This window comes from Bufo bufo, chromosome 7 (genome assembly GCF_905171765.1).
Source record: "Bufo bufo chromosome 7, aBufBuf1.1, whole genome shotgun sequence".
NCBI classification, from domain to species: domain Eukaryota; kingdom Metazoa; phylum Chordata; class Amphibia; order Anura; family Bufonidae; genus Bufo; species Bufo bufo.
Genome location: NC_053395.1, coordinates 226,196,836 through 226,211,499, shown reverse-complemented (window position 1 = coordinate 226,211,499; position 14,664 = coordinate 226,196,836).

Sequence of the window (14,664 nt, the reverse complement as noted above, 5' to 3'; positions counted from 1 at the left end):
TGTGGGTCGGTGGGGACGGATCCGTTTTACGTTGACTCAATGTGGTGCGGTTGCGGGCGGATCCGTCCCCTGTTGACTTTCGGTGTGGGGTCGGGACGGATCCGTCTGCCTAACAATTGGACTTAAACTTTTTTACACAGAATGCGGACGTTCTGAACGGATGCCATCGTTTGCATTTATAGGTGCGGATGGCAGACGGATCCGCTCTGAACGCAGGTGTGAAAGTGGCTAAGATATGTTCATTATGTGTATGTATGCGTCACCTGTGATACTGGATCTCCTCCCCTGGACCGCTGAATGGTTCCCATTCCCGGCTCCAGGTGCGGACACTTTGCTGATCAGAGGGGGTTGGACCTTGTGCTACATAAACAGGAATGGTTTTAATATGTGTGTTATGTCTTGATGAAGGGCCGGATTCTGTAGCCCGAAACATGTTACTACACCTTTTTCCTGTGATTTTGGTGGATTTTATATGATGAGCCAATAAAGAACTATTTTTTACTCCACAAGAAGCTGGATTCTCTCTTTCTATGAATATGTAGAGTGTATGGAGACTCAATCCAAAAGAAGTGTATTGTAGTGAGGCTCCACTCATGTAGAGTACAGAGTAGAGCAAGAGTTCACAACATGCAGCCCTCAATACGATTCTGTGTGGCCCCCAACCATATGGTAACAGACATATATGTCTATGGCTTGTGGCTGCTCACATGTATCTTTCATGTATTCTCCCAATAGATGGGAGTCCTGGAAGTGTAACAAGACATTTAAGATATATACTGTATGTTCAATGTGCCATAAATACAATATTTCAGTTGGTAATACCCCTTTAAGTTTTATTTCCGGCCCTTGGAATTGGTTCAGTGTGACAATGTGGCCCCCAACCAAAAAAGGTTGTGCACCCCTGGAGTAGAGGGTCCACCTATGAAGTACAGTGTAAGGAGGGTTCACCAATTAAATAAAGTGTAGGAAAGGTCCACCCATGAAGAGTTCAGTGTAGAGAGGCTTCATCCATGAATGAGTATAATCTAGGGAGGTTCCACCCATGAGGAGTTTAGTCTAAAGAGAGAATCCACTGTACAATGTAGGGAGGTGTCATCCATCAAGAATAGTCTCTACCCATGAAGAGTACAGGTGAGACAGGCTCCACCCATGAATAACACAATGAAGAGGCTTTACCCATAAATAGTTCACCATAGAGAGGTTCCTCACATGAAGAATTAATGGTTGGGGGGCACCAAGAACAGTAATGTAATGATATAACATTGCTTGCATTTCTTTTAATTCATAGTAGCAGAAGGACCCGGCTTTGCACGGGTATATTTCATCTGATTCATTTAATGTTTGTGTGTGTCGTTAAAAGATATCGACAGTATCCCCCATAACAGTTACCTCTGCAGCACCCCGCCTCCCCCCCCAGTCCCCCACCCCTTAAAACTGACCTGCCACTTTAAAATGGGACCTCCACAGCAGCCCATCCCCTTAACTTTGACCTTCACAGCAGCCCGCCCCTTTAACAGTGAGTTTCAAAGCACCCCACTCCCTTGACAGTGACCTCCTCAGGGGCCCGCCCCTTTACAGTGACCTCAACAGTGCCCTTCCCCTTTAATGCTAGGGCTACACGACAACATGTGTTGCGAGACATTTTGTCTCAACAATTATTATAATGATAGGCTATGGTGTTGCACTGCTACATGCTGCGACTGCGACACGACAGTCAGGACTATACCCTCTAAGGGTCCATTCACACGTTATTATTTTGCGGAACAGGTGCGGACCCATTCATTTTCAATGGGGCCAGAATGTGCTATCCACATCTGCTTTTGCGGACCCGCACTTCCGGGTCCGCACTTCCGTTCCGCCAAAAAATAGAGCAATTGCGGACAAGAAAAGGCATTTTCTATGAGAGTGCCGGCGATGTGCGGTCCGCAAAATGCGAAACGCACATTGCCGGTGTCCGTGATGATTTTAGAGCAGGACTTTTGTCTCCACTTCAAAAATCTTCCTCTGAGCGGAAACCTAATGGACCCCATTATAGTCTATGGGGTCCGTAGGCTCCGTTCGGCTCAGTTATATACCGAATCCGTCCTTTCCGTTCTCCTGCTCCAGCCTTACACATCCTGACTTATATTAATATGTTTATGCTACTTTTCATCTCTCCTCAGCTCTTTCATACGACAGACAAATAATTCTCATGAATTCTAATTTGGCGTCAGACATGAACATTTTGACAGCTTTGTCGTGTCTCCCGCAGTCATTGCCCACAGAAATCTATTTTGCTGGTAAACATGCACTTTTCTAGACCACTTCTGTGTTCTCAAGGGTCCATGAGTCATTTGGTGAGCCAGTGAGATTTATAAAAGATGACGTCCACATTAGGTGCTTGCTGCTGCAGGCATATTGTGACTTTCTCTTGCACGGGAACATATATAGCACATGACATGCAGGGCAGTAATTGCATATTCCATATATTAAGACCTGAAGTTTGCTTTTTACAGGGTAAGTAAATGGAAAATTCACCATCCATTTATAGGGCAGGTGAGAGCTTAGTCATAGCGTGCATGGCGAGGTTTAGGCTTGCAGTGGACATACATATGCTATAAACATATCACCTAGCCCTGGTCTTTAATTCATGGATGTATGCTCCAGAACTTTAAGGGTTAAAGGCATCTTTGCACTGATTTTGGTATTGCTCATTAGCCTCCTAATACAAAATTACATTTTACGTCTGTACAGTATGTCCTTTATGTAGCTCCTGGCTTCATCAAAGCCCTGCTCCTTTATCCTATGTCTCTCTGCTCTCCCCCTCCCTTCGCTCAGTGTTACAGATAGCAGCCGGGAGGGGGAGGAGGTTGTACCGGCCAGATCAGAGTGTGGTGGACAACAGGATAAAGAATCCAAGGAAGGCTGCTCACACTGTCGATAGGGAGGAAAACACACTCAAGGCAGTGTGCATGGGGAGGACAGCAGCATCCTGGACACACAGATCCAGCATGTATTATTGGTAGCGACACATCCAGATGAGAAAAGTGTGAAACTAGGAGCAGGTTGTAAACTGGATTTCAGGAGGTCTGATGAAGTTGGCCATACATCTGTAACAGTGTGGCTCAGATCGGTAGTACCTCAGACAAGAGAGTCCTACTTAGTCTTTAGATCCCCTTATTTTGGTTACTTTCTGTCACGAGTTGGAGGTCCCAGGAGAGACCACCGCGTCGTCAAGCAATAAACAAACGGAAATCAGGTACAGACACACAAGAGTTTATTGCACAAATAAAAACCAGGGAAGGCAGCACAGACAAAACATGAGCTCTATGTACCGTCAGCACAGTGGGAGAAAAACCCCACTGCGCCACTGTCTAGTAATACTCCAGAGGGGCGTGACTAAGCAACTCCTGGTATTCACTAGGGCCCCAGAAGGTAGGGTTAGGCTTTGCCGCAGGAAGTTGCCAGGGTCCACTCTGGAGCGTGAACTAGACAGTGACAGCAGGAACGAATGGACAACAAGTACCAGAAGGTACCGACGGCACATAGGCAAACATAACAGACAGGCAAATACAAAACAGGGCAATTAATAACACAAGCAGAAATACATAGCAAGGAAACAGGAGTGACAATGAGCAGAGAAGGACTTGCTCCACCAGTGGTATACTGCATGGCCTTGCGCATGCCACTCTGCTGCAAAGAAAGGTGCAGCAAGGGCTTGTTGAACACAGACATATAAATAAACACAAAGTAACTAAAACATAACTGGCAGAACAGATAACAGAAAGACAGGAAAGAGGACGGGAATAAGGGCGTCAATGAACAAGTAGGGAAACCCACAGAGCACAGACAGACAGACACGGATCCCATGGGTCAGCAGCATGGGAGAGAGAGTACAAACCAGGAGCAGGACAGGACAAGACAACACACACCAGGAGAGCTGACCCAGAACTGAGGAAACCTCAGCCTTATATACAGGTTCCATGGGTGCAGCAGAGAGGCCACACCCATGGAGCAGACAGAGGATTAACTCCTAATAGGAACACAGGGGAGTTAACCCATACAGAACCACAAATAGCACACAGAAACAAAACTTCAGCGAGGAGCGCCGAACGAGCAAGGACGGAAGGTCACAGCCAGAGATAGTGGCTGTGACACTTTCTTCCTTTTTCTCTCTCTCTCCCTCTTTGTTTCGAATAGAATATATATGATTACTGTAACTGAAAAAGTAACTTGTATTAAAGGGTCACTGTACTTTCAGTAAACTTTTGCTATGTCATAGGGACATATCAAAAGTTTTGATCGGTGGGGGTCTGAGTGCTGAGCTCCCCATCAATCTCTAGGACGAGGGGAGGGAAGCGTCCACTTAGCAGGCTCTCTCTCTGCTTCTTTTACTGTATCTTGTTGATATGCTGTTTGTACCTCATGTACATATCTTTTAATATCTTGTACGGTTTTAGTTTTCTTTTCTTTTTTATGTCTTATGCCATTTACTTATTAAATTTAAACCTATTTATTCCAATGTCTTTTAATCACAGCTCCACTGTGTTAGGGGCTAATAAGAGATTACTTTCTGGTTGTGCAGGGTTCAACTGCCCCTTTCAGTTACTCTGAATGGTCTCCTCCTAGTGGCCACAGTTATGCACCAACACAGCTTTTATAGTCTTCAGTGTGATGTCACATCTGTTGTGATGTCACTTATCCTTTCATTATTATGTGATTTTTTTCTCCTTGTTCTGACCTCGGCCGCTCTGACTCGTGACCTCATGGCTCTTAAAGTAATTACTGCCAACTAGTGTTGGTCGAGCACCAAAGTACTCGGGTGCTCGAGTAGAACACTTTGGTATACTCGGGTGCTTTCACCAGAGCACAATGGAAGTCAATGGGAGAACCCGAGCATTAAACCAGGCACCCCCTGCTCTGAAGAGGGGAGTGTGTCTGGTTCATAGGAAAAGGTCAGAAATTGATGGAAACACAACCGAAATGGTTCAGGAACAGCATGGGGAGGATGTCTGGATGAATTTTGTACTCCCAGGTTGTCCGAGTAGTACGGAGAAAAAATGCATATAAATTTTTGGTCTATAGTGTTATCGACCTTCTTGATCAACAGCTACGCAAAAGCGCCTAATCCCCAAAAAACTTGTATACATCAGTGGTAAGATCGACATTTCTCTATACAGTACTTTAAGAACTATTGACATCATGAGTGGAGAATTTGTATTATAAAAACATACTGTCACGGCTGTATGTGAGCAACAAGAGCATACACCGTAAATAGAGCTACTGACCGGACCAAAACTAGGGAGGATAAAGGGTGACCCCTGTCAGACCCTCAAAGCTCTCCCTATGCTGCTAAGCACATGCCCGGATCCAAATGGTGGATCGAGGCATGCCCGCGTACCTAAGACTGATGACCACTGTAACCCCTACAATAGTGAAAGGGGCACGGCCACCGGTGCCCTGCTCAGTATATGGACGGAACCGGGGTCGTCTCGGATCCAGTCAACAAACAAACAGAAACACACAATGTCTGCACACTTAATCTGAAGGAGCTGCATGCAGCAGAGAAGACAGATCCAAAGACAGCTGGCAATATCCGGAGTACTTGCTGCAGCAGAACACAGGTCCAGTGAAATGATAGCACACAAGTGAAGATGCTCAAGCGAGAGATACAACTCAAATGAGAAATATAATCCGCACCCTAGAAAGGAGGAGGGGTGATTTAAAGGCAGAGAAATCAAACACAGAAGGAACAGCTGGGAGGAAGGAAACAAAAAGTATAGACCTCATCACAGGGGCAGAGAAACAGAGCAGAGAGAACTCCTCCAAGCTCTAGTAGTGACATTATCACAGGGGTGGAGAAACAGAGCTGTGAGAACGTCTCAAAGCTCTGGTAGTGACACATACACTTTGGAAGTTGCTACTCACTTCACTGAGGGGCTGTCAAACAGGTCAAGTTAAAGACGCCTGAGACAGAACCCCCCCGGCCAGGATCGTTAACCCTTTAGGTGTTGCACAAGAGTTATTGGCAAATGGGGAGGAAATTTGAGAATTTCATTTTTTTGCCTAATTTTCAATTTTAACCCATTTTTTCCACTAACAAAGCAAGGGTTAACAGCCAAACAAGACTGTATCTTTATTGCCCTGACTCTGCTGTTTACAGAAACACACCATATGTGGCTGTAAACTACTGTACGGCCACACAGCGGGGCGTAGAGTGAAAGGTGCGCCGTTTGGTTTTTGGAGGGCTAATTTTGCTGGACTGTTTTTTTGACACAATGTCCCATTTGAAGCCCCCCTGATGCACCCCTGGAGTAGAAACTCCATAAAAGTGACCCCATCTAAGAAACTACACCCCTCAAGGTATTCAAAACTGATTTTACAAACTTTGTTAACCCTTTAGAGACACAATTTCAAAATTTCAAATTTTTGGCAGATTTTCCATTTCAATATTTTTTTTCCAGTTACAAAGCAAGGGTTAACAGCCAAACAAAACTCATTATTTATGGCCCTGATTCTGTAGTTTACAGAAACACCCCATATGTGGGCGCAGAAGGAAAGGAATGCCATACGGTTTTTGGAAGGCAGGTTTTGCTGGACTGTTTTTTTTTACACCATGTCCCATTTGAATCCTCCCTGATGCACCCCTAGAGTAGAAACTCCAAAAAAGTGACTCCATTTTAGAAACTAAGGGATAGGGTGGCAGTTTTGTTATGATTTTTGGTTGCTCTATATTACACTTTTTGTGCGGCAAGGTAACAAGAAATAGCTTTTTTGGCACTTTTTTTTTTTTGTTATTTACAACACTCATCTGACAGGTTAGATCATGTGGTATTTTTTATAGAGCAGGTTGTCACGGACGCGGCGATACCTAATATGTATACAATTTTTTTTATTTATGTAAGTTTTATACAATAACTTCATTTTTAGAAACCAAAAAAATGTTTTAGTGTCTCCATAGTCTAAGAGCCATAGTTTTTTTTAAGTTTTTGTGCGATTATCTTGACTAGGGTCTTATTTTTTGCGGGATGAGATGACGGTTTGATTGGCACTATTTTGGGGTGCATATGACATTTTGATCGCCTGCTATTACACTTTTTGTGACGTAAGATGGCAAAAAATGGCTTTTTTTACACCGTTTTTATTTTTATTTTTTTACGGTGGTCACCTGAGGGGTTAGGTCATGTGATATTTTTATAGAGCCGGTCTATACGGATGCGGCGATACCTAATATGTATACTTTTTTTTTATTTATGTAAGTTTTACACAATGATTTCATTTTTGAAACCAAAAAAAATCATGTTTTAGTGTTTCCATAGTCTAAGAGCCATAGTTTTTTCAATTTTTGGGCGATTATCTTGAGTAGGGTCTAATTTTTTGCGGGATGAGATGACGGTTTTATTGGTACTATATTGGCGTACATGCGACTTTTTTGATCACTTTTATTACCTTTTTTGTGAAGTAAGGTGGGCAAAATTTCAATTTTCTCATAGTTTTTATTTTTTTATTTTTATGGCGTTCACCATGCGGGGAAAGTAACATGACCGTTTTATAGATCAGGTCGTTACGGACGCGGAGATACCTAATATGTGTAGTGTATTTCTTTTATTTTTATTCAGTGATAAATGTATTTTTTTTAATCTTAACTTTTTTCACTTTTTTTTACATTTTTTTGACCCAGACCCACTTGGTTCTTGAAGATCCAGTGGGTCTGATGTCTGTATAATACAGTACAGTACAATATATATTGTTCTGTACTGTATTTTACTTACACTGAACAGATCTATGCTTTTAGCATAGATCTGTTCAGCACCATGGACAGCAGGACGCCTGAGCAGGCGTCCTGTTGCCATGGGAACCTTCCCCGTCTGCTCAGAACTTCGCAGACGGGGAAGGGTAAGCACAGGGCTGAGGGGGGCTGTCGGGGGGCTCTCTCCCTCTCCATCAGGGGGCTGCAAAGGCACAGCAGCCCCCCGATGGAGAGGGAGGGAGCTTCCTGACCGATGACAGTTAACTTTTTCCATACCGCAGTCCGTACGGACCGCGGTATGGAAAGGGTTAAACGGCTGACATCTGCACAGATGTCAGCCGTTTATACCAGGGTGCCAGCAATGTGCTGGCACCCTGGTATACCCACTAGAAGCCAACGATCATTCATGGGGAAGCGGGCGGGGGATCGCGATCCCGCCTGCCGCACCGCCCGCCTCCCGCAACGCCCCCACCGCCTGCGATTTTAGCCACTTTAAAGTTTCTGATCGGATCAGAAACTGCAAAAAGCGCAGCAAACCGCAGGTCTGAATTGACCTGCGGTTTGCTGCGATCGCCGACACGGGGGGGTCACATGACCCCCCCTGGCGTTGTGACAGGATGCCGGCTGAATGATTTCAGCCGGAATCCTGTTCAGATTAACCCTTGGGGCGCCGGAATGCCTATTTAAAGTTAGGACGTACCGGTACGTCCTGGGTCCTTAAGGACTCGGGAAATAGGGCGTACCGGTACGTCCTATGTCCTTAAGGGGTTAAAGTACTGTATAGAGAAATATCAATTTTATAACAAGACACGGAGGCTCCTATTGCTGTGACTTTCTTTACTGAATCTACCATAGCAGCAAAGAAAAAAAAGTATAACAAAGTGGAAACCATAGTAACAGCTCCTCCCCTTATCCCAGTATATCAGTCCTCATCTGCCTGGGATCCTCCTCTTTCTTTGCTGCTACCAGGCAGATAAGTACACCTCCAGCTCTGTAGCTTGCTCAGGGTCTGGAATATCTTGTTTGGCTAGGTTGCTTCTCTATCACCTTTGGATGATTAGACTAGTATATAATTGTCTGTATGCTATATTATTGCTGTATTATTTCCTGTATGCTGTGTCCGTTTAGGGTTAAATATATATTCTCTTCCCCTTGGTTTTGTTCTTCAGGTCCGTCCCTTTTGTTTTTCCTTCAGTTCTGTAACGGACCGTTTCAGCAGACAAGGGGTTAAAATCCGTTTAGGCGATATGCCCCTTTTCTGAGAGACAGGCACAGCTACTGCAGGACACCAACCTCCCGAACTGGATACAAAGTAGCACTACAAACTGGAACCTCACGAATAGCTGCTAGCAGACGAACAGGAATCAGCTTACACTCCTGGCAATCAGTCTCTAACAGCATACAGCGGATCCCCCCAATAACGAGACAAGGCTCTGTGTTGAGGGTCAAGCAGTGGTCTGAGGTCCTGGGACACCCAGCCTGGTTTTTATTACAGTTGTTTGCAAATACAGGCCCGCCCACAGGGAGGTATAAAACAACCAAGCCCATCTGGTGTACACGCCCCTAGGGGACCAGAATGAAGACTGTGACATAGGACAGATACAACATATCCCCACAATGCATCATGGTTTCCTCCTCTCTGTCCCGGAGACAACCTGAGGAGCAATCCAATTATCTCTCAGGACAAAGGGAGATCACCAATACACATGTGCCGACAACAGGACAGACATCACCATTTAAACACACAATGGGACAATGGCACAATAGAAACACACCCAGCATATTCCTCCCAAGCTGACAAGTTACACTTATTATAAATTCTTACAACTTTGTGAGTTTACATTGGCCATACATATAACTTACATCATTTTAAACAGTATAACTTGGGGACAAACCTATCCAAAATTCACTTGAATAGGTTCAGGGGTTTAAAAGTTAGTATGGGCCATAATCCTGAGGCAAGAGGCGGATAAACAGGCCTCTCCAAAACCCAGTGGCGAGGTTGGTTTCGCCACAAGTTCCTCTCTCCCTCCCCCAGCACTTTACCCTGCCAGCTTTCTGGCGTTACCTCGGTCACGTCCGCCATTTTCTTCCCGCTTTCCCGGGCTCGGCTTCTTCTCCTTCTCCTCATTCGCCTGAAGTCTCGCGATTGCCGAGACTTCGGGCGCCATTCTTGCGCTTGGTCCGGCTTGAAGTCTCGCGCGACGGGATTTCGGCCGTTTTCTTTCGTTTCTTCCATTGCTGGCGCTGAGATCTCGCGAGATTTCAGTCGCCTCTAGGAGTATCTCAGGCGCCATCGCTCTGCATACACGGTCGCACCGCTCAATCTTTATCTGCCGGATAGCTCCATCCTGCTCCACTTTTCCCTCATGTGAGTTACTAATTCGCTGGACTATTCATATACCGTTTATATGTATCCTCCCATTCTGTTGGATTACATTGGCGTTTTTTCTCTCTTTTCTTTCTAGTGAGGTCCTGCTTGCTACCTTCCTTGGCTGGGGTGACTAACTCCTGCCTTCCTTCTCTCTACTATTATGTCGGTCAGGAATAGCTCTGTTGTTTCTATGGCCCCTAATGATCCCCCCCCCCTTCTGGTCAGGGTTCTCCCACTCAGGATAGGAGGCCTGAGGTGCTTCACCAGGATGCACATAGTTTGGCACTACAACAGTCAATATCCAACGCCATAGTTGCTGCCATGGGTTCCATGTCTTCGGCATTAACCCATTCTATATCTCAGGCCCTCATAGCTCATCCTAGCACCGCTAACCAGGGTCCAGCTCTCCCGCCAGCATCTATAACCACTGCCTCCAGAACACTTCAGACTGATGGACCTACCCCATCCCAAGATAACGCGCTACGACCGCGTAAAAGAGCTTGCACCCGCCAGGCGGAAAAAACGCGGGCATGGAAGACAGATAGAGAGTCAGAGGAGGAGGCGCATGACGATTTGATTTACGATTTAGATGAGGAATTGGCGGATGTAGCTGTGGACCCAGTACTTAATGTATGCCCTGAGACCCCATTAGAGTACCGGGGGTCATCGGAGGATCTCTTGACAGATCCTTCCGGGGAACCGTTATTTAATCCGGATGAGCTACACCATCCCCGCTTGGCGGAATGGATGCCCGCCACTCATGTGGCACAATATTTGGAAGCTCGTATACGCAATCCCCTAAGCAAGGAATCGTGTAATAAACTACGGGCGGAATGCCCTCGACCCTTGATTCCACACAAAGTGTGTGAAACCCCCTCGGTGGATCCAAAAATGGTCAAATTTTTGGCAAAGACGGGTTTTAACCCCCGCAAAGGGCTGGACTCTGATTTAAAGGCTGTCCAGGATAAATTACTTGACATCACAGGTCCCTTAGCAAAAAATTTTGACATGGCTGAGTCCGCTAAGGCGGCAGGTAGCCAAGTGGACCCGGAAGAGCTGAGAGGTTGGGCCCAAAGGGCGATTTGCGTGGCTGGTAATGTGAATGCCTCGCTCGCCATAGAAAGACGCAAAGCAATATTGATGAAGATCGAGCCAAAGTTATCTAACTTAGCTTTAACTGAAGCGGGCAAAGATGCCCAAGGATTACTCTTTGGCGACTCTTTTATCAAAGAGTTGGGTAAATATTTAGGAGCCTTTACGGTACTCGATAAGGCCCAGACATCGATGCGTCGGGTCTTTCAGGGTCGTTTCTCTAGCAGGGCCGGCAGTTTTAGGGGCCGACTGTCCGGCCGTTCCAATTTTCATGCCCGGGGCTCCGGCAGAGGCTCCTTTGCGTATAGAGCATCTCTCCAGGATCAGAAGGACCAGCCTGCCTTCTTCCAGTCACGAGGTGCCCCATACCGATCACGTGGTTTCAGAGGAAATCCAAATTCTCGACGACCATTCGGTAAGTCCTGTTCTTCCTCCTTTACCTTTTTTGGAACAATGTGTCGGAGGCAGACTCCGGTTCTTTTCTCATGTGTGGTCAGGCATAACCTCCGACCAGTGAGTTCTGTCTACTGTCCAAGGGTTCACGATAGATCTGATTGCCGATCCAAGTTCCATTCAAGCTCCCCCTCCATTACAGCTGTCCAATTCGGCACGCTCCCTCTTTCAGAAGGAGCTATCGGATCTGCTACTAAAAGGCGCGATAGAACGCGCACCCGAGAGTCAAGGGGGAGTGGTCAGCAGTGTTTTTCTGGTGCAAAAGAAAGGGGGCCAGATGCGCCCTGTCATCAATCTGAAGGCTTTGAACGCCTTCGTACAGTATCGACATTTCAAGATGGAGGGCATCCATCTCTTGAGAGACCTCCTCCTTCCAGGCGATTGAATGGCCAAGATAGATCTCAAGGACGCTTACCTCACGGTTCCGGTGTCCCCCTCTTCAAGGGACCTGCTTCAGTTCCTATGGAACGGACAAACTTGGCGCTTCACTTGCCTGCCGTTTGGCCTCTCCTCCGCCCCCTGGTGCTTTACCAAGATCATCTGAATGGAAAGGTGACGACCATGTTGCAGCTGGTATTCCACTACTGCCCTCTGCTGCTCGCAAAGCCCGGCCAACATGTGGAACGTGGAGTTCCAGCGTGTGCTCACGTTGCACAACAGTTGGTGAGCTGGCAATTGCAAGTGCTGCTGCAGCGTTGACAGACTGGCGGAAGCTGTCGATGACTTGCAGAAATGGGCACACACGTGGCGCACCTTCACCATTAGCTCAAGCAAATTGGGGTAGGATTTGAGAAACCGCTGAACGACTAGGTTGAACACGTGGGCTAGGCATGGGATGTGTGTGAGCTTGCCGAGATCCAAAACTGCCACCAAGTTATGGCCATTATCAGACACAACCATGCATGGTTCTAGGTTGAGTGGCGAGAGCCACAGCTCAGTCTGGTCTCTTATCCTCTGCCACAGCTCTGCGGCGGTGTGCTGTTTGTCACCTAAGCAGATCAGTTTAAGCGCTGCCTGTTGCCGCTTCCCCACTGCAGTGCTACACTGCTTCCAGCTACCGACTGATGGCTGAGTGGTGCTGCAAGATGATAATGCAACGTGCTGGACCGCAGGGGAAAACACATGAGGCTCACGGTGGGCCGATGGGGGTACTGGTTCATTTACTCACGGTTAGCAGAGCCTCACTGGGTCGGCGTGCAGTGATGAGGAAGACAGCATTAAATTCTCTTGGGCACTCTCGATTGCAGGGAACACCAGCCAGATGGAAGTTGAGATGCCCTTGATGATATAGGTGTTTAAGGTGCTTTGGTGGCTGGGCCCCTGTGTTCGTGACGCTAGCACCATAAGGTGCAAATGTTGAGTGTAGTAGTAGTAGTAATGATGAGTCAGTTGTTGTAAAACAATTGAACATTTACTTGAATCAATAGTCTCAAGGCAGATGTTACAGTCCATCAATAAAGTGCATTCATATGGCATAAGTTCAATTGTATTTCACTTATCAGGTTCAGGCAATTGTCAGTTGAGGAGTTCTTTTTTAAAGGGATTCTGTCACCAGGATTAACGATATAGCGATATTTATATGTGCCCATTAGTCTCCATGCAGTGTTTAAAATGATCCCACTGTTTATGCTCTGTGTGTGTTAGATTCCTATAAAAAACGATCTTATTGATATGTAAATCACCTCTGTCAGGAGCCCAAGGGGTTGTCCCACGATCTCCTGGAGCCCAGCCGCACCCATCGATCCGGAGCCCAGCACCGCCTACCACTTAATTTATTCACTCCACTATCCCTGACGTCAGTTCTTCTCAGTGCTGTAATCTCGCGCAGGCGCAGTGGACACTGTAGTCTGCACCTGTGTGGACTAGTGGCACCGGCTTCAACAAGTCAACTGCGCATGCGCCGGCTCCCTCTGCGCGAGATTACGGCACTGAGAAGAACTGACGTCAGGGAAAGTGGAGTGAATAAATTAATTAGTAGGCGGTGCTGGGCTCCGGATCGATGGGTGCGGCTGGGCTCCAACATATCGTGGGACAACCCCTTGGGCTCCTGACAGAGGTGATTTACATATCAATAAGATCGTTTTTTATAAGAATCTAACACACACAGAGCATAAACAGTGGGATCATTTAAAAAACTGCATGGAGACTAATGGGCACATATAAATATCGCTATATCGTTAATACTGGTGACAGAATCCCTTTAAGGTTGACACTTTACAGACAAGACTTCTGTAATTTTTCTAAGTCCAATCTCTAGCACTCTGGTACCAAATATGCTGTTTTCTACTTATCTTGAGCTATCCAATAAGGGCGTTCTCCCTCGTGGCAGGCATCAGTCTTCTGCTACTCTCCTAAAAAGGTTTAGGTTTCCACTATATCCCGGAAGGCTTCTAGTGAATAAGGACAATTCTACGCACTAATTATCCATTTGTGTCCCCGCACTCCTAAAGTTGCTCTCAGGCACTTGTGCTTGTGAAGTCCATAAGCTAGACTCAGCTGTAACCCTCACTGGGCTTACTTCATATTTAGACCTAGTCTCACTCTCTGGTGCTTGGTTTCTGTGGTTGTCTTCTCCAGGCTTGATGAGGGCCCAGAGGAAAGGAAAACAGCTACATGTTGATTTAGGCCTGTTTCTCCCTCCATGAATTTGCTTCTCCTCTCTCACTCTGACTCTAACATAACATTCTGCTCTAAGTTAGACATACCCAAAGCTATATATAGTGTGGTGCCAGCACCACCTAGGGGCGAATGGCTGGAATGACAATGCCAGACTGATAATGTGAAATACCATACATTAGATAAATACATAAATAAGCAGATGTTTAAAGTGTCCCATTTACACCCATATGTGGGACGCTGCAATAATTCAGAGGTGGAAGTTGAGGTGAAGGGTGGGTTGCAGCCACTAACGTAGGTGGCGGCGGAAACCCTAATAGAAGTAGGGCCCGCAATCCTTGGCGTCGGTAGCACCTGTGCCATCCCAGGGTACGGCTCGCTCCTGGCCTCCACAACGTTC